We start from the raw sequence: 20,600 nt of genomic DNA, 5'->3' as shown, positions 1-20,600 counted from the left end.
TACTTTCTGAAGATAAGGAAAACCTAAGAGAACTGAAACGGCTTGTGGGTAAACCTCATCATGATGTGCTCTTCAACTTCCCATTTCACTTCCCAGGCATCTTCCTCTGTGTTTTTAACCACTTGTCTCATCTCCTCTTAAGCAATAGGATATAATAGAGCACTGGCCAAGAGTCAAAAGAATGGGCTCTACACCAAGTTCTACTAACTTAGGACGTGTGCAAACTTAAACCGGTCATTTTAAACTATGTATTCAGTATCACCTGAGAATGTTGGGCTAGACTCAGGGCTCTTGAAAGCCTTCCACCGAAGCATCCCTTTGAAGAGCAGATGCATTAGAAACCAGCCAAACCCAGCTCCTTTACTGCTACAACCCAGATGGAGAACACACGCATTGTTATTATCTACTCTTCTATAAACGCAGTTACCAGGGGCGCTTGGGTGGCTCAGTCAGTTAAGCGTCTGCCTTTGGCTCAGGTCATGATCCCAGGGTTCTGGGATTGAGCCCCACACTGGGCTCCCTGCTCCGTGGAGAGCCTGCTTCTCCCTCTCTGCCTGCCGCTCTGCCTACTTGTACTCTCTGTCAAATAAATAAATCTTTAAAAAAAAAAGCAGTTACCAAATTCTATTTACTTTTCTTCAAATCACTGGACTCTCCTTTCTCTCTCCATTACTATCACCCCTGTAGAGACTCCTTCCCCCAGGACTATCATAACCGCTCTACCTGGTCTTCTTCCACTTTACACTGCACAGCTGAAATTCATTTTCCTAAAATACTCATTTACACATAAAGTTCTGTGCTTGGTGATTTTTCACTGTAAGTATAAACCAAATTCCTCTGCCTGAGATTTAAGGCCCTCTCCTATTTACCTGACTCTCCAACTTTATTAATCTTGTTGCTTGTCTACTTTCTCTACCCTCAAAACAAAGCAGGCATAGTTCACTGTTCTCATGCCTTAAATGCTTTCTGAATGCTCACTGTTCTCATGCCTAGCCCTCTGAACTTACCTAGTCTCCTCTCTTCTCTAAGATCTAGATTAGCCTAAGTATAAAATTTTCCCCTATCCATTCCCTCTAAACGTCTATATAATTACTGGGGCACCTGGCATGCTCAGTTGGTACACATCATGTGACCCTTGATCTCAGGGTCATGAGTTCAAGGCCCACATAGGTAACAGAGCTTACTTAAAAAAAAAAAAAAAGTAATTCTGACAACTGTACTTCTCACTTGACACTTTGTATCCATGACTTCGTATTATTATTCATCTTTTTACGCAAATAATGCAGTCTTCACAACTAATTAAGTTCTTCATGACTTTAACTCTTTGTTTACTGAAGCCTAAATTTTCAGAGAGGAAATATTCAATAAAATGTTTGCTGTTCAGAGTAACTACTACCTTGGACAAGTCAAACTTTCTGGGCCTCATTTTCCTTATCTAGAAAATGATAATATGTAAATTTCCCTTCAGTTCTAAAACACTGTATGTATATAGTAGTATATACTAGTAGATACTATCTAGTATCTATATATCTAGATATCTAGATATATCTAGTATATCTAGATATCTAGATATCTATCTAGTATCTAGATATGTATCTACTAGTATATACTATCTAGTATCTAGATATCTATCTAGATATCTACTACTACTAGATAGATATCTAGATAGATATCTAGATACTAGATAGTATATACTAGTATATACTAGATAGTATACATACTACTCCACAGTTACATTTGTTTCTCATATTTCTTTTTTTCTATATATCTATTTATGTATATGTAACTATTTCCCATTTAACACAGAATACAAATTCCCAAGGGGCCAATTCTCCTACTACTTGTTTAGTTTATTTGCTGGGTAGCACTTCCTTAGCATCTCCTTAGAGCATGTTGTCCAAATTCTGGTACACAGCAGGTATTCAGTAGAAAGGAATTTATAGTCTCAAGCTGGCAGCAAACATCAAGAGAAATTTATGTAGATGATTTTCTTATCTCAATTTCCATAATGAACTAGCATATTACAAAAAACTTCAAAGATGATGTGAGAGAGAAGGAACTTAATGTTGTTAAAACAAGAGGTCACCTTGTGCCAAATAGCTAGGAATTTATTTTAGGCAACCAAAGAAACCAGGATGCAGCAAATATTAAGTCTAACTTTCAAATTCTATTTTCAGAATTCTGAGGAGTTTGAGAAGTCTCTATCCCTAGTCATCAAAAACGGACCAAGTATTCTTCATGTCAGATAATTTCATTCTTAGTGCTGATGGAGATTTTCAGAAAATGAATAGTCTAACGCTCAGCCAAGTGAGCTCTTTGTTCAGAGAAGATGAAAGCAAATACTCACAAAGGAATTCATAAGAGCAGGTAAGTTTTTAAAATAAATAAAAACTTACTGTCTAAAACATTTTTGTTAGCAGTGTGATATTTTCCCACTGTCTTTCTCAGTTATTCACATGAAACTATCTTCACATAAAGACCAAGACTTACTAATACTAAAGGCTCAGAGTTATTAATGATTCAAAAGACGACAGTAGACCAACTCATTTTAAGTGACCCTGACTTTTCAAAGAACTATTTTAGAACACAAAACTGCTATGTTCAAAGCTGAATTCTATATATGATGTTTTCCAAACAGGTATGTGGCCTGGATATAAGTTTGATATAGTTAAGGTCCAAGGGTTAGAAAGACTTCTAAGCCATGTTTTGAAGGATGAGAAGAAACAGCCTCTTTAAATTTTTATACCTATCCCCATTTTCCATTCCTGTTCCCCAATCCTATTCCACAGTATCTGCTAACTCCCACTATCTCTTTGTTGTTTCACTCTCAACTACCCCCACCCCCACCCCACCCCACACCCCAAGGTCCCCTTAACCTAAGACTGCTTAGAGAACCATAAAGTAAGAGGCTGGTGCCAGGAGCTAGGGCTCATACCATCTTCCCTGTTAAGCCTCCAAATAAAATCAAGAGTCAGGTAATAAAATCAGGTAATTTTCTCTTCCATAGTTTTTCCCCACCACCGATCTCCCTTATCAAGACTTAGAGAAGATACGGGGGTGGCAGAAAGTGCGGGCTGGGGGTTCAACTCAAAGAAACTGAACGCTCCTTAAAGCCAACTCAATCCATTATATGCAGCTACTGACAGCAAAAGTTTTCATTACAGGCTTATCTCCCACAGTGTACTCTGGCCTACAATCCTCACACAGTCCCCGACAACCTTCTCCAGTATCTACTAAATATGTGCTGAGAAATACAAACATTTTACAAAAAACTTGAAGCTTTAGATAACTACAAAAAAAAAAAAAAAAACTGGTTACAAATTAAAGTTCAGAAATACATTTTAGAATTATAAATGGATTTGGGATTATCCACCTTGAAAAGGTCCATGATAATGTTCTGCAGAACGCCAAGAGAAAATCAAGACTGGATGTATATGGTTTAACCATACAAAACTGCAAATACAAAAATATTTGACTGCTTTTGCCTACAAAACTGCAGTTTCATATAGTTCCACTTAATATTTAATTTCTACTTGGCAAGTGAGGGAAGAGCTTCTGTGAGGCCGAAATAATGTTATATTGGGACTGTGCCTTCTAGAATGAAAATATTCTGCTGAGATACAATCTGGTTTCAATAAAAAAAGCAAGTGTTAAACAGATACATACATATATACATACATATGTACAAATGTGTCTATTAGGCTTTCTTCTTTAGGTACCAAAGAATTCCTGGTTCCCAGCAGTGTTTATGAAGTGAACAGAAAGGCTGTTTTTTCTCAACACCAGTATCCCATGGCCAGTGAGGGTGTCAAGACCTTGATGACAACAGCAGAATTTGATAGCTAGTGAAATGAGTCTGGCCACAGGAGAGCAGTGCCTCACAAATGCCATCAGGATCAATTCCCAGGAGTTTCCTCATTGGATGATATCACCAATCAATTCCCATTTCATTTCTCAGGGAATGTTTGCTCATCTCTTGCAAGAAGTTAGTCTTGACTACTCTCGACAATTATGTGCATTTTATTTAATTTTCATTGCTGAATGTTTCTTTATAAGCTCTATTTTAATGGGGCCATTATCATGCTCATAACATAACAGTTCATCAGTGCAAAGGATTTTTATTTTTTAATTCATTAATTAACCATTTAGTCACTATTAGTGTAAGTTATTGTGGCAAGCCCCAGGAGAGACACAGAAGATAAAAGAAATTCCAGGAGCTCATAGTGTAGTAGAAATGGCATCCGAAGGGCACAAATAACAAAAACACAAAAATATACAACTACAAACAGACAAGTATGAATAAAATGATAGAATTCAGAAGTGGGAAAGATCACATCCTGTTGGAGAAAAAAAAATCGGTGAAGTTTTTATGGACAATATCACTTAAACGGGGACTTTGATAGGTAGGATATTTTTTAACAGGACAAGTGAAAAGGGCAATGGAGGTAAGAGGCTTAAAGATTAGATGATTAAATAAATTAGATCTACATGAAGACACATCTGAAAAACAATGTTGAGGAAAAAACTGCAAAAGGATACATACAATACAATTCTGTTTATGTAAGATTTCAAAACTATATGTTGTTGGTGTATACATAATATGTAAAAAAAAAAAAGTATAAAACATGGAATTGAATGACAGATAGTAAATCAGACCAGTAGTCATTTCCCAAGAAAGAGGAAAGGGGAAAGGAAGCACAGCAGGACTTAGCTATATTTAACATTATATCTTTTTTTTTTTTTTAAAGATTTATTTATTTATTTATTTATTTGACAGACAGAGATCACAAGTAGGCAGAGAGGCAGGCAGAGAGAGAGAGGAAAGCAGGCTCTCCACTCAGCGAGAGCCCGATGCGGGACTCGATCCCAGGATATCTTAAACAGAGTTAGAGATCTAAGACAAGTATGACAAAATGTTAATATCCATTAAATTTGGGTTATGTGCTCAAAATGTTGGGATTTTTTTTCCCCTGGACTTTTCTAAATATTCAAAATATCTTATTATTCAAATTTTTAAAATTAAGAAAAGGCCAGGTGAATAAAAAAATAGTGGAATCACTAACCCAAAAATAACAGTCAGGAGGAGCAAGATGGTTCCCCCAAACTTTCAGGGAACACTTGATTAGTTCAGCTTTCAACAGAACAAGATCCTTCATATCCCTCAGAGAGTGCACAGAGGGTACTCAGAACAGGGTGGGGTGAAGTCTGACAGATATGGACAAGAAGTAAGTTCTTATTGCCATCCTAAATTAAATATCCGAGGGGAGCGACAACCACGATCCAACACAACATAAATGCCAGTGTAACCAAGTCGTCGCCTCCCCCACATACCCCCAAAAAGCCAAGGAAACTTCCAGATACATAGGAATTCTGATAAAGACTCACAGTGAGTTGTTATTCCGTGCCTCCTCTCTCCCCTCCTCTCCCCAAAACACTCACAAACAAAAACAAAATGTACCCTTGCCCACTTGAGAAAGAATTAAGAATTGGCAATTCTGCTCAAGTGGATAGTTTCCAAACTAAGGCCCATCTCTGAAGAAGATGTGGACAGAGCCCAGAGCAAAGAGTAAAGAAATCATAACTCAGTTAAGTTTTGAGGAAGACTTATCAGTGAAAGGTACCCATCCCAGGGTGCCTGGGTCGCTTAGAGGATTAAGCCGCTGCCTTCAGCTCAGTTCATGGTCTCAGGGTCCTGAAATCAGGCCGGCATCCGGCTCTCTGCTCAGCGGGCAGCCTGCTTCCCCCTCTCTCTCTGCCTGCCTCTCTGCCTACTTGTGATCTCTCTCTGTCAAATAAATTTTAAAAAACTTAAAAAAAAAAAAAAAAAGAAAAGAAAGGTACCCATCCTTCCACACCCCCTTGTGTCCCAACTTTCCTCAGGGGAGTCTAAGAATCTCTAAGATATCCTTCTATCCTGTCCTGTTCTTCTCCAGCAAAATGACTAAAACATAAAACCCAAGTTTAAAGTTAGCACTTCAAATCCAAACAATTTCCCTTCATGAAAACCCAATGAAGGGGCACCTGGCTGGCTCAGTCGGTAGAACATGCAACTCTTGATCTGGGTGTCATGAGTTCAGGCCCCAGATTGGGCCAAGTGCTTGCTTAAAAATAAATAAATAAATAATGTATATATAATTGTATATATAATGTATATATATATATATAATTGTATATAAAATGTATATATAAAATTGGAGATATATATATATCCAATAAAATTAAAAACACAGGAAAGGAAGACTTAGAATACAAGTGTAATAAACAAATCTTGTTTTTTAAGATAAATATCCTTTTTGTGAATAACCCATTTATTTCTTCTACCAAAGTTTCACTGGCACAATTTAAAATTAAGTTTTAAAGAACCTGAAGGGAACTTAGCAAGAGAGATAATTACATCTGCACATTCAGTAAAACAAATAACTTGACATTCTTCTACATCTGCATCATTAAAGATGAATAATCCTAACATCCTATTCACTCCCCTCCAGGGCACCCAACTGCCTCAGCTCAAAAGCCCTATTCCCTGAGGTACTCTCAGGGCAGATCTTCCTCATTCAGACCTGGGAAAATGCCACCATTCACTTCGGACTGGTAAAAACAACAATGGAATGGAATGTCTTCTAGCACAATGAGGTGTAGCAGGATGTAACAAACACTGGAATGGGACACGAGAGGATCAGCGAGGTGAAACGATATTTATTAATCTCCAACCACGTTATAGCCACTGGAAATGGAATTCCAGACGAAGCTATCACAAAATTACTTCTGTGACCCTGAGTAAATCTCACGTATGTCCTCTGAAAATGAATGGGAGACTAAAACAGTCCCTATAGTTCTCTGATTCCATGAGTCTACAAATACCAGCACTCAATAAGAACTGTTACTGTTAAGCATAATAAAGGTACTTAAAAAGCCTTTTGCTCTATTCCTCTCCAATGTATGCCCTACACCACTGACGAAATAATCTTTCTACAACATGAAACTTAATTCTCCACTCGATGCTTAAAAACCCTGAAATGCTCATCATACTGGAGCACAAGCTAAAGCTGTCCATTATCAGCCTTAACTACTTCTCCAGCCTTATCCCTGCCCTCCAACCCTGTCCTCCAGCCACAATCATTACTTAAAAGTTACCTGAAGAAGTCTGGCTGTTTCGTTCCTTTAAGCTTTTACTCATGTTGTTTTCTCAGCCTGGAGTGTACTTCTCCCAGTCTTCTGTAGGGTACACCCTTAACTCATCTTTCAAGACTCATCTCAAATGTCATCTCTTCTCGGAGGCACTTTCCAACCTCTGCATGGCCAAGGCAGAACTGACCTTTAGGTCCCTACCATCCCCCCTACATACTTCTATCTCAACAACAGCCACACTTCATGACATCTATATATTTATGCATCTGTCTCCTCCCCCTGGGCCCATAACTCCCTGTAGGTAGAGACCTTGTCTGACTCATCTGTTTCCTCAGTGCCTATGACAGAAAGAGACATTCAAGGGAGGTTTGCTGGCATTGGGAGGAAAGGAACAGAAAATGAGAAAGGACAAAGAAGAAGTCAATTAAGATGGCCCGAAGAGTGTAGAATAGTGTCTATCACTCTACCACTATCCCCAGTCTTTTGCTCTTTCCCTAAACTCTAGTCTTCAGAGAGCTTATTCATTCCCTTGGCTACAGCTCCCACATCCATGCTGAGGAGCCACAAAACCGCGCTTCCAAAAATATTAACCTCTGCCTCTACTCTCCACCAGCTTCAGGTTCATCTCTATCTAACAAATGGGTCAGCTTTCTCTTGGGTGTTTCATTCCTACTTCACATCCGATACCTTTCAAACTGAACTCATCAAATTCCCCTAAAAAATGAGGAATTCTTCCTAATTTCCTGATCTTAATGTCTCAGAAACCCAAGCTTAAAATGTTAAAGTCATACTTGATGGATCACTCTCCTTCATCGGCTACATCCAGTCGGCACTGACTTTAATTTTTACTTAACAATCTCTTTTTCCCTCTTTCTCTCCTTATCTCAACCCACACCCCAACTCTAGCTCAGGTTTCATCACCTATACACCTAAGGAGCCAATCTCCCTTCCCTCCCGGCCCACCTGTTTTCTACTATCATCATATTGCTATTACTATCCTCAAAAATTCACAGTGGTTCACTATTTTCTATGATTTAAAAATCTCAATTTATAAGCCTGTCTTTTAAGATCCCTCTAAAACATAGCTCCAAACCAACTAAACCAACCTGCTCAGGTCAGTCTCATCACTGCCCCAGGAACAACCAAGCCTAGTCCAGGCTTTTGCTTGATCCTTCTCAGCTCCAAAATGAAATGACTTTGTTGTTGTTGTTGTTATCTGCTTCATCTTCACCCCTTGCACTTGATACAATTTTTTTTTTTTAAGATCTGAAGTAAGTTACAATTCCTCTGTGATAGCACTCATAACTACCTGAGTGCGCTTGTCCCCAAAGACATACAATATGAGATCTATACTGTGCAATCGATAATATAATTTCTCATTTTCTTCTTTTTTTTCTTTGTCTGGCATATTAGAGGTTCAATAGGTATTCACTCCTTCCTATACTCCTTATTCCCAACTAGACTGTAAACGCCTCAAAGGCACAAAATCATTTTTCCTAATCCTCCACAGTACCTAACATAAAATTGAACTCAACACAGGTCACCAAAAATAATAGCTCAGTAATTTTTCCTATCCAAACCTATTTCTTAGAGAAATAAAAAGATGAGACAGAAACCTAAAAAACACAGTTGAAAATAATCCTGAACTAAACTATATAAATTAAGATTCCTGACTTCCACCTCTGATCTCCACTCAAAAATACTACAATCTCCTGACTCAAGAGGTAAATAATAATCCTGTGCTCGTGACATCATAAGCACATAGTTTGGTAATGACTGTGAGAAGGTAGAGGGTAGGCAGGGATGAAGGAAAGCAAGTCAACTGAAAGAACAAGGTTGGAAGAACAAGCATGTGATCCTGTGTTTATTAAATGTGAACACTGCTCCTCATTCCTTTTTTTTTTTTTTTTTTAAATTAGCCTTATTTTCAAACAACTTAATTTCAGGAGGAAAAACCTGACAGTTTTTTCAGCAGAGTCACTATCTAGAAGAGCCTCTACAAAGCCCAAGTGCTCTGAAAAAGCCACCTTCATCTTCATCGATGCAACATAACAAAATAGGATTCCTCCAGATACTGTGAGTAAACATTCACTCTGACTATAACACAGACATCATTTATAAATTGCTTAGGCATAAGGCAGACAACCTAAGTGGTCACAATGGACCTGCACAGATTTTGAAAAGAAACTGGTCTTCATTAACATACTCATATAATCCAGTCTTAATTATCCATAAATGAATTACCCAATTTACAGGATTTCTGAGGCATAATCTTTAAACCAAGTTTGACTGTTCTTCACCATCAGTATATACACTCCTCACCATCAGGTAATATAGGCTTAGAAACACAAATTCATTTCAACATCAATATGATCCTCAAAACATTAAAATAAATCTGGCTTAAGAAAATTATGCATTTTCAAACCAAGAAATTTTCATATTAAATTCTGAATTACTTAACATTACTGTACCCTACAACAACAGAGATAACTGGAAGTTAATGCCCTTAAAACATGATACTGTCCTTACCATAAGCTCTTGAAGATAAGGCAGCCACAGCCTACAGGCCCACAGTACAATGTGAGACAGGCACAAACAGAGCTCAGCATAGTGAGTAAAGTGTGAAGACAAAAACTTCTACAAGAATCCTCTGTCTCCTGGATGATCCCTTTAGGCCAAGATGGTCCAGAAGAGAAACCGAAGAGTTACAATGTACCGGTGCCTGCCTGACTCTCTGCCCCTGAGTTCCTGGACCAGAAGGCCCAACACTTTTTAAATTCATCCTTTGTTCAAGGACCTACAATGACTCTATTGACCCTACCATGAACACCCAACAGAGTCTGGCCTCTGAGTCCCCTCCACCCTCTTGCCTGCTCTACCCATGATTTGACCACCCACATTCTCTCCAGTCCCTCTCATTTATTACCCCGACAAACACAACTTAGTCATTCATATCACCACCACACACTGTACATTCTATACTTTTTGCCTGGAAGATCTTTTAGTTTCTTTTACTCTTAACACAGAAGAGCTATTTCATTTACTTGAACGCTCACACATATTTCATAGATAAGGATGGACAAGTAAATTGTCCAAGATCACACAGTCCAGACTTGAACCAAGTTCTACCTCCATTGGCCATGCCTCTTTATGACTCTAAACCACAGCCTCCAAGTCCATTTCAAATTTTGCTGATTCAGAAATCTTCCCTAATTAATTTCACAGATTCTCTTACTTCTAGTTTTCTAGCCTTTACATATTCCATTTGTAGCACATTAATCTTGGTTCTGTTTATATGTTGTGTCCTAAATGTTAAAGCTTGTAACAACATGCCTTCCCATTTATATATACCACCTTCCACAACCCCACCCCTGTCCCAAAGGCAAGGACACTTGTCTTTATATCCTTTCTATCTTCCCAAAGCCTGTCACTGGAGCTTGGAGACAGCTTAATCCATAAGAATGCTCAATCATTATTCAGCAAGGATTCCTTACTTAAAAACAAAACGAAACAAAACAAAAGCCCAGAGGCACCTGTGTAGCTCAATCAGTTGACCATTTGACTCTTGGTTTTAGCTCAGGTCATGATCTCAGGGTCATGTGTGACCTGTGTGAGACTCTGCACTCGTGTCAGACTCGGCACTCAGTATGGAATCAGCTTGAGATTCTCTCTCCCTCCCCCACTGCCATGCCCACTTGTGCTCGTGCTTGCGGGTGCTCTCTCTCTCTCAAAATCTTTTTTAAAAAAAAACTTTCTTCTCTCATATTAAAAAATCAACTGAGTTCAGGCATTCACACAACTGTCCTGCATCTATATTCCAGTTACACAGATTTTAATTATCTGAATTTATCAGGGGCTGTTGAGATTTCACAGTTCCTAAGTTTCCATAGGAAGACACTGCTGAAGCCACAATTTGAAGCACTTTCTCAAAATTTTTCCTTGATGGGATGAATGTTTGGGTAAAAGAGGGAGCCTCACAAGGATCTGCCAGGATCCTTGGCATGCTTGAGCATGCTTGAGAAGCTCGAAAACTTTACAACTGGCCCACAGTGCCCCCATAACAATCCGAAATTTTATTTTTAATACTGTTACTCCATCATATGGTTATATATATTGAATCTCGAAACCCCAAACAACGATTTCTGAGAAATGGGAATAGTGGCAGACTATTAGGCTGCCCTAGGCTTATTCCTACTTATTCAACTGCTTCAATTCCCACCCCACCAGCCACCAAATAATAAATGTAAGAGGAAGCTGATATAAATAGACATAAATATACTTTCTGCCTGGGGACACTGCTCTTTTCTTATACTCCTAACAAAGAATAACTATTTAATTTGCTTGAATGCTCATACATATTTTATAAATAAGGATGGAGAAGTAAATTGTCCAAGGTCACGTAGTAAATGCCATAATCAAGATTTGAACCAAGTTCTATCTAACTTCATAGGCCATGCCTCTTTATGACTCTAATCCACAGCCTCCAATTCCATTTCAAATTTTGCTGATTCCAGAATCTTCCCTAATTTAGCTCATTGATAGAACTAGAATTTCCCAGGCATCACTAATATCAGCATCAACCGGGGCACCTGGGTGGCTCAGTGGGTTAAAGCCTCTGCCTTTGGCTCAGGTCATGATCCCAGGGTCTTGGGACTGAGCCCCATATCGGGCTCTCTGCTCAGCAGGGAGCCTGCTTCCTCCTCCTCCTCCTCCTCCTCTCTCTCTCTCTCTCTCTGCCTGCCCTCTCTGCCTACTTGTGATCTTTGTCTGTCAAATAAATAAATAAAATCTTAAAAAAAAAAAATCAGCATCCACCGACTCAGAAATTAAAACAATTATTAATAGTCAACAGACTCAGGGAAGGTGATTCTGATTTTTAAAAATTTGATCTTACCCTCCAAATTCAATCTTTTGTCAACAGGGGTCCCCAAAAGTAAGAGATTAAGGAAGTATTTCCAAGTTGTTGGTGACCTAACTCCACCAAGTCCAACTAAAATTACCATTCATTACTGTTCAGCCTGCCTTATACAAGTCAGCAGACAGCCCTTTCCCTGGCAAAAGTTTACATTTTTTTTTCCACAAGGGAGTCTCTGGCATTAAATGAAAGGGATAAGTCAAGTCAGGCAACAACAAAAAATTAGCAATAGTTTGGGAATTATCTTCCTTCCATCTTTCCTTCCTGCTTGAATGCTTAATGCCCAAAGTGGATATCTGTTCAATTCTAAATTATTCATGTTAATGGATAATTATCGGCAGAAAGGTGCTGATAATCCGAAATGGAAAAAAAAAAAGAAAGATAATCTATTCCAGTTTTGGAAGATCTTTTCAGCATATTTACCTTCTCAATTATTCCTAGCATGAGCTAATATTTGTATTCATTTGTGATCACTAAGTACATAGTAACTGGCCACTTATTCAGGGAGGTGCTCTGAGGCATGCGGGGTAAAGAGTGGAAATTAGAACAAGACTGGCATTCACACTCCAGATAAGCAACATCAATTTCACTTATTTTACAGTTCTGATCAGCCTTCAAAATATCAATAGACTAGCACAGCAGGTTGGTTCCTAAACTTGAAAAGAACTGTTCAGAAAAACAATGAGGACAAAGAGTATAATTGTTTGCCTATAATGTATTCATTTGTAAATTATGCACAGCAAATGTTTAATTATAAGTCCGATTCTCCCTAGTCACCCAGTATTCCTGCTGTCTTCTCCACCCCACAAGAAACGCAGTCTCGTTCACTAGGAAAGAAATTTTCTAAATGTTTTTTAAAAACTTCTTTTTGGACTAGCCTCACGACTACCTCTTCTTGCCCTTTTCCACCTTGGAAACAGATTCTGAAAGACAAAGAGATCCAACCTCCTCAAGGACCTCCTAAACATATAGAGGACAAGCCAAAGACTGAAAAATTACCAACTTCTGGTTGTTCTAAAAAGCATTTTACATTTAAAAAAAAAAAGCATTTTACATAGTTATAAAAATGAGGAAAATAATAAATTCTCATATAAAAATATGAGTAAAATAACAAATTCTGCTAATTCTTGCTTTTGCATTTACGAAAGGAAACCCCCTAAAGAGTGTGGGGGGAGACTCTCTTACATATAATTTCACCAGTCTACTTCTTTCAACTTAATTTCCTATCCGTTTTGCGCCCAGAGGAACCACCCAGGTTAGACAGACTACCTAGACGAGAGACAGGGAGCGGGCGGGCGGGGAGACGGAGAAAGAGTCAGAGACTCAGGGAGACTCAGAGACTCGGAGCTCTGGTCCTTGTGAGCCGACAAGCTAAAAATACGCCGGCCCAGTAAACAAATCCCATTACATCCCCACCGGAGCCACACCGTTAACCTAGTAATTATGAGAAGAGGAGTGAGATCACGCAGCCCCCGGCTTACTCATCATCAGCTTCTAAAGTTTCCATCGGCTCATGGCAACTTTTCTTTTTTCTAAAGTTCATAAGCCTGCCCTAGAATCAATCGATCTCTCTCTCTCTCTCTCTCTCTCTCTCACACACACACACACACACACACATTCTTTTTTCGCTCCCTTCCTCCATTACTGGACGCACCTCAGTTTGGCTATCTACAGGGGAGAACAAGCTTGTTTTCTTTTCGTTGCACTTTTATACTCAGACTTTACAATGAACTTTATCTTACTATAGGGATAGGACAGGGGCCCCGCACTCTTAACCACCTTAAAACTCCACCATCCCTCCCCGAAAGTCTCGCTGACAAGGGGGCGACCGTCCAAACTGCCCAGCACAGCTCAGGAAGAGAAGCCAGGAACCGGGGTGGGAGCGAGGAACACGGGACGCAGGTGAAAGGGAGAAGTAACGGGGAAAAGGTTGGGACGAAGCAAGGCACAGTCGGGGCGAGGAGGGGGTGCCGGGAGGCGGTGGCTCCGGGTGAAATATAATCAGAAAGGAGAAGGGGGACAGTGGAGATCAGAGGGTCGGAGTTTGGGAGTCTCAAGAGACGGGAGGGGCGGGAGCAGACGGGGAGGAGGGTGACAGGGCAGGGGGCTCCGTTACCCTCGCGACTCCCGGGGCAAGGCCCTAGGCCGGGGCGGAGCGCGGGGCCCGGCCGCCTCTCCTCATTCCTCGGCTGTGACCCCGGGGTCCGGCTGGCCCCTCCCCCGACGACGATGGAGGCGGAGGCGGTGGCGGAGACTGCGACCGCGGCTGTTGCTCCGCACAGGATCAGGAGCTGGAGCCAGACGGCACTGATCAGGACTGGCCTCCCCCAGTGGTTTTTTGCCTGCTCCACACCCCGTCGCCACTCCGACTCCGGCGGCTGGTTCAGGATCGGTGGCTTTCGGCCGTCCGGCCGGAAACTAGCGCCAGTTTCCGGCCGGAGCGGGTTGGTGGTGACACCCAATCCGCCCCCAGGCCTCCTCCTGCCCGGCCCCGCCCCGCCCCGCCCCGCCCCATAGCAGCCCCGCCTTTAGCGCCGCTCCCCTGGCTCTGGCCAGTTTGGCGCCTGCCCCGCGCGTGACCCCGTGTTTTCCTGGCCAGTGTTTTTGAGGCCTCTGATCTGGAGAGTTCTTGAAGCGGTGCTGGAGGGGTCCAGAGACTCTTGAGACTTTGGGTCAGAGTCAGTTGGGTACAACCCTTTGGGAAGAAGCAGAAAGAGGCGGGTAATTCTGGAAAAGTGAGACGGGTGAAAATACTTTCGAAGTAGAAGACTGAAATTCTAGTTACTCTTCGCGGTCATTCTGGACTGACCAGAGGAAAATTAACAGTGCTTCTTCCAGAGCAAGTCTCCACCCAGCTTTGCAGTCGTCTTCCGTCACATGTGAAATGAACATACCCTTCTCTTTTAACACTCAAGTACTTACTTACTTGCACAATGATGACATGTATGCCTCAGCCCAATAGAAAAAAGTTAAGTATCGCTGTTTTATTAGTGCGTTTTAACAGCATCATAGCATAATTCAATTCAAATATTTCTTGAGTCCCTACTATGTGCAAGGTACTGTGCTCATTGATATTGGGGGACACAGAAATGAATAAGACATAATTCCAGGCATCAAGGATCTCACACTTTAGGGGTGCCTGGGTGGCTCAGTGGGTTAAAGCCTCTGCCTTCGGCTCAGGTCATGATCTCAGGGTCCTGGGAGCCTGCTTCCCCACTCTCTCTCTGCCTGGCTCTCTGCCTACTTGTGCTCTCTCTGTGTGTGTCAAATAAATTTTAAAAATATTAAAAAAAAAAAAAAGGATCTTACACTTTAGTAAAATACATGAAACTATATTATATAACACAGCTCACACGTGTGCTCTGTGAGGAACAATGGGCTAGGGCATAAACTTCAGCATATAGCAGACCTTCCATATTTATTGAATAAACAAATAAATATTAGGAGAATGTGAACTAAGAAGAGCCATTTAATCAATACCTCTTTGTGACAAACACAAAATGGGGCCAGCCCCTGCTATAGCCTGACTAAAGAAATCCTGAATTTTAATTTAGATTCCTAGCATTGTGGCACCTGATCTGCATATTCAAAATGCTTATTGTCTAAATTGTGCCCATTAGGCCTCCTTAAGAACACATACTGTACCACAGTCAACTTTTCCCCTTAATACTTCCTGAGGTCCTTAGTCTCTAAATGGCAAGGGTGGAGCATAGACATTTTGGAATTACCCCGCTCAGGACTAGAAAATGGACGTCTGAAACAGGAAACTGCCTAGACGGGTAGCTATATCTCCTGGGGACACCCAAGGTTTAGAGTTGATTTAGGGCTGTGCCAAGGCCGAGAAGGTCAGAGTGTCTTGCAGGAGGCACACCCAGGACCAACAGCACAAGCTGGCAAGCAGAGCCATTTGACCTGGGCTTCAGCTATGGGGGGGACTGCAAATTTGGGCTACTGTTCCATGGCAAATTTGAGGAAGAGGGTAGAATAAGACTTGGTCATCTAAGTTGGTTCTAAGTGAACTCCATTGATCACAACCATCCCTTGCTAGCTAAATCTGAGGTAGGAGGACAGGTCCACAGATGAGGAGCCTCAAAAATCTATATTTTCTTATTTCACCAAAGCCCTCCCAGGACGAGGTAATGCTGATCTGTTGACTATGTCTTTCCAGTCTTAAATCCACTACCACCACCTTATTAGAACCAGGTACAGAGTTCAAAGACACTCTCCAGCCTCGTTACTACAAGGCAGACTTTTACTTTTGGCAGTGACCACAAAAAGTTTCCATATTTGAAAGCAGGGCCAAACTCAATTAAGTAACCACAAATTTACAGTCTTGCCTGGAAATTTAGGGGCCAGGAAGTGATGGGGTTGCAGTTGCTTTGTGCCTGTTTCTTGCTCTTACCATCCATCACTCATTGTTGTTTGTGCAATTGCTCAATGGGCCGCTTGTTTTGGGTCAGCCCAGGCTATGTGGGTAGCAGTGTGGTCAGCCAGGCTGGGAGCCAAGCCACCTGGATTCTGGTCCCAGCTCAGCCAGCCCCTAAGCCATTAAGTGACTCCCTTCCTATTCCTATGTGTCAATTTCTCTGCCTAGAAACTGGGGACCTCTTCTGTAGTGATCTGCAGCCATTTGAGCTGTCACATGCTCAGAAGCAGCTCTCTGATGTTGTCAGCTGCCAGAACATAGCTGATTGTTTTTTGCTGCCAGGTAAAAGAACAGTTAAAATAAAAGCAACCAAGCAAGCAGCAGAGAAAATTCTACAAGTGTACCAAGCCACATACCCTCATCTGCCATTTAGTACTAATTTCTCTTCCAGTCTAAGGCCTATTTTTGTTTACTCATCTTAGCAATTGGAAGGGATGCTCCAAGGAGTTCCCTGAACTTCCACTTCACTTTAAGCAAGAGCAGAAAAAACAGAAAAACTAAAAGGAGCATTGCACCAGAAAAACTAAAAGGAGCAACTATTTCAATACTAGCTAATGGATAGAGTGGGGGAAATGTTCAGAGAAAGCTATTTTGTAGCCAACCAGGAAAAAAAAAGAAATTGTTTGCATTTATATGCTCTTGTGGTGGGACAGAACACCAAACCAAAATAACTTCCTTTCCACTACCACCACTATAATTAAAACCAGTGGTCCAGTGGAGTTTTAAAACAGCATATTGTACGTGCCTAAGAACCTCAGACTGACTGAGAATTTGGGAGACTGAAAACCAGGAATCTAAATATTTTTAAAATACACACAGTTCGGGACACCTGGGTGGCTCAATCAATTGAGCATCCAGCTCTGAATTTTGGCTAAGGTCGTGATCTCAAGGTTGTGGGATAGAGCCTCACATCTGGCTCTGCTCAGTGGGGCATCTGCTTGAGATTCTGTTCCTCTCCCTGTTTCTGCCCCTCTCCCTGCTCATGCGCTCTCTCTCCTCTCAAATAAGTAAATCTTTAGTAATAAGTAAATAAATAAATATATCCACAGTTCTTTTTCTTTTCTAGGTATAATTGTCATACCACATTGTATCAGCTTCTACTGTACAGCATAATGAGACAGTATTTGTGTATGTTGTGAAATGCTCACCACAATAAGGCTAGTAGACATCCATTATCATAGTTACAATTTTTTCTTGTGATGAGAACTTTTAGACTTACTCTTTTAACAACTTTCAAATATGCAATACAGTAGTATTATTAACTGCAGTTGCCATCCTTTGCATTACTTCCCCGGGACTTACTTATTTTATAACTGCAAGTTGTATCTTTTGACCCCTTTCACTGGTTGAGCACCCCCACCCCACTCCTCTCCTCTGGCAACCACCAATCTGTTCTCTGTATCTATAAGCTCAAGCTCAGCCTTTTTGTTCTGTTGCTTTGTTTTGTTTGTTTGGGTTTGTATGTTGTTGTTTTGGGTTTTTTTTTTTTAGATTTCACCTATTAGTGAAATCATACAGTATCTCTCTTTGTCTGACTTATTTCACTTAGCATAGTACCCTCAAAGTCCATCTATGTTGTCACAAATGGCAAGATTCCATGTTTTTATGGCTGAATAATGTTCCTATATATATGTTATATATATATATATAAACATGTTTGTGTAAGTATATATATATATATATGTATGTCGGTATACCACAATTTCTTTATCCATTCAGCTATTGATGGACACTTAGGCTGTTTCCATGTCTTGGTTATGGTAAATAATGCTGCAGTGAACATGGGGTGCATACATCTTTTTGAATTAGTGGTTTCATTTTCTTTGTATAAATACCCAAAAATAGAATTGCTGGATCATCTGATAGTTCTATTTATAATTCTTAAAGGAAACTCCATCCTGTTTTCCATATTGGCTCCACCAATTCTAATTCCTACGAACAGTGCACAAGGGTTCCCTTTTCTCCACATCCTCACCAACACTTGTTATTTCTTCTTTTTGATGATGACCATCAAAGCATGTGTGAGGGGATAGTTCATTGTGGTTTTGATTTGCATTTGCCTCATGATTACTGATGTTGAGCACTTATTCATGTGTCTGGGGGCCATCTGCATGTCTTCTTTGGAAAAAATGTTCAAATCCTCTGCCCATTTATTTTTTTTATTTTTTTAAAGATTTTATTTATTTATTTGACAGAGATCACAAGTAGGCAGAAATGTAGGCAGAGAGAGAGGAGGAAGCAGGCTCCCTGATGAGTGGAGAGCCTGATGTGGGGCTCGATCCCAGGACTCTGGGATCATGACCTGAGCCGAAGGCAGAGGCTTTAACCCACTGAGCCACCCAGGCGCACACCTCTGCCCATTTATTAATCAGATTGGTTTTTTGCTATTAAATTGTGTAAGTTCATCATGTATTTTGGACATTAACCCATTATTGGATAGATGATTTTGATTTCCTTTGCTCTTTGCATAAGTTTTTAGTTTGATGTAGTCCCTCTTGTTTATTTTTGCTTTTGGACTCAGAGCCAAAAAATCAAGACAGATGTCACCTATGTTTTCTTGTAGGAGTTTTAGGGTTTCAGGTCTTAAATTCAAGTCCTTACCCCATTTTGAGTTTATTTGTGTGTGTAGTGTAAGATATTTTGTGTATTGTAGTTTAGCTTCATCCTTTTGCACATGGCTGTACAGCTTTCCCAACATTTATTGAAGAGACTATCCTTGCCCCCACTGCAAGTCATATAATATGTGGGTGTCTTTCTGGGCTCACTATTATGTTGCATTGATCTATGTGTCTGGTTTTATGTCAATATCTTACTTTTTTATTTTAATAGTTTTGTAATATAGTTTAAAGTCAAGGAGCATGATGCCTCTAGGATTGTTCTTCTTTCTCAAGTTTACTTTAACACCTCAGGGTCTTTCGTGGTTCCATACACATTTTAGGATTGTTGAAAAGTGTCATCGGAGTTTTGATAGGGATTGCACTGAATCTACGGATTGCTTTGGATAGAATAGACATTTTAACAATATTAATTCTTCCACTCCCTGAGCATGGACTATTTTTCTATATCTTCTTCAGTTTCTTTCACTGATGTCTTATAGTTTTCAGTGTACAAGTTTTTCACCTCCTTGACTAAATTTATTCCTAGTATTTTATTTTCTGATGCAATTGTAAATGGGGTTTTCTTACTTTCTTTTTTGATACGTTGTAAGTTAGTGTATAGAAATGCAACAGATTTTTATATATTGACTTTGTATCTTACAACTTTATTGAATTCCTTTATTAGTTCTAATATACCTGGTTCTTATAAAGCTAAACACATTTCTACCCTATTACCCAACAATTCCATTCCTGGGTATTTACCCAATGGAAATGAAAACATATGTACACAAAAAGCTTATACATGAATATTCAAAAACTGCTTTATTCACAATTGACCCAAACTGAAAATATCCTAAATGTCTACCAGCAGAAAAATAGACAAATAAATTGATCAAACAATGGGACACATATCTTAAAAATGAACTCCCTTTAAACACAACATGGATAAATCTCAAAATCATTCATTGAGCAAAAGAAGCTATTTATATGAGGTTTGAGAAGAGACAAAGGTAATCTTGAAAATAGAAATTAAACCATGGTGGCTTGGTTGCTTAATTAAGCCACTGCGTTTGTCCCAGGTAGATCCTGGAGTTCCGGGATCAAGTCCCACATAGGGCTCCCAACTCTGTGGGGAGTCTGCTACTCCCTCTGACCTTCTTGATGGGGTCCGTGATCAAAGGAGCGAGACTGATACAAAGCGAAGGTCAAGCAAAACTTTATTTTGCGCCAGCACGGAGAATAGAACCGACTGACCAGGGATGTCTCTTAAGGAGAGAGCGACCACCCCCAGCTTCACAGACTAGCTTTTATAGAGCAAAGGCCATGTGGTTGAGCCTGGCCAATGAGATTGTCTCCACCTGGCCTGACTCATCCTTGTATTCTGGGCTCTGTTACCTCCACCTGACCTGACCCATCCTTGTATTTGGGCTCTGTTAGCAAGGACTGGTCGACCATATTTTACTGGTTTCCCAGACTTGCTTTTAAGTAAGTTCCTCAGGGAAGGGGTGGGGGACAGGGTCAGTTTAAGTTTTAC

The 20,600-nt window shown here is 40.3% G+C and overlaps 1 protein-coding gene across 1 annotated transcript in view; it reads right to left on the bottom strand.

Moving 5' to 3' along the window:
* OTUD7B (OTU deubiquitinase 7B) overlaps window positions 1-14,430 on the bottom strand; it is a 57,033-nt gene extending 42,603 nt beyond the window's left edge. The window contains exon 1 of the mRNA XM_044239151.1: window positions 14,160-14,430. The gene's annotated coding sequence lies outside the window, so the exon portion shown is untranslated. The remainder of the gene's footprint in view (window positions 1-14,159) is intronic.
* Window positions 14,431-20,600: the final 6,170 nt, after the last annotated feature.

Source organism: Neovison vison, chromosome 2, assembly GCF_020171115.1.
Source record: "Neovison vison isolate M4711 chromosome 2, ASM_NN_V1, whole genome shotgun sequence".
NCBI classification, from domain to species: Eukaryota; Metazoa; Chordata; class Mammalia; order Carnivora; family Mustelidae; genus Neogale; species Neogale vison.
Note: the sequence above shows the minus strand (reverse complement) of the source record. Positions and strands in the feature narration are given on the sequence as shown.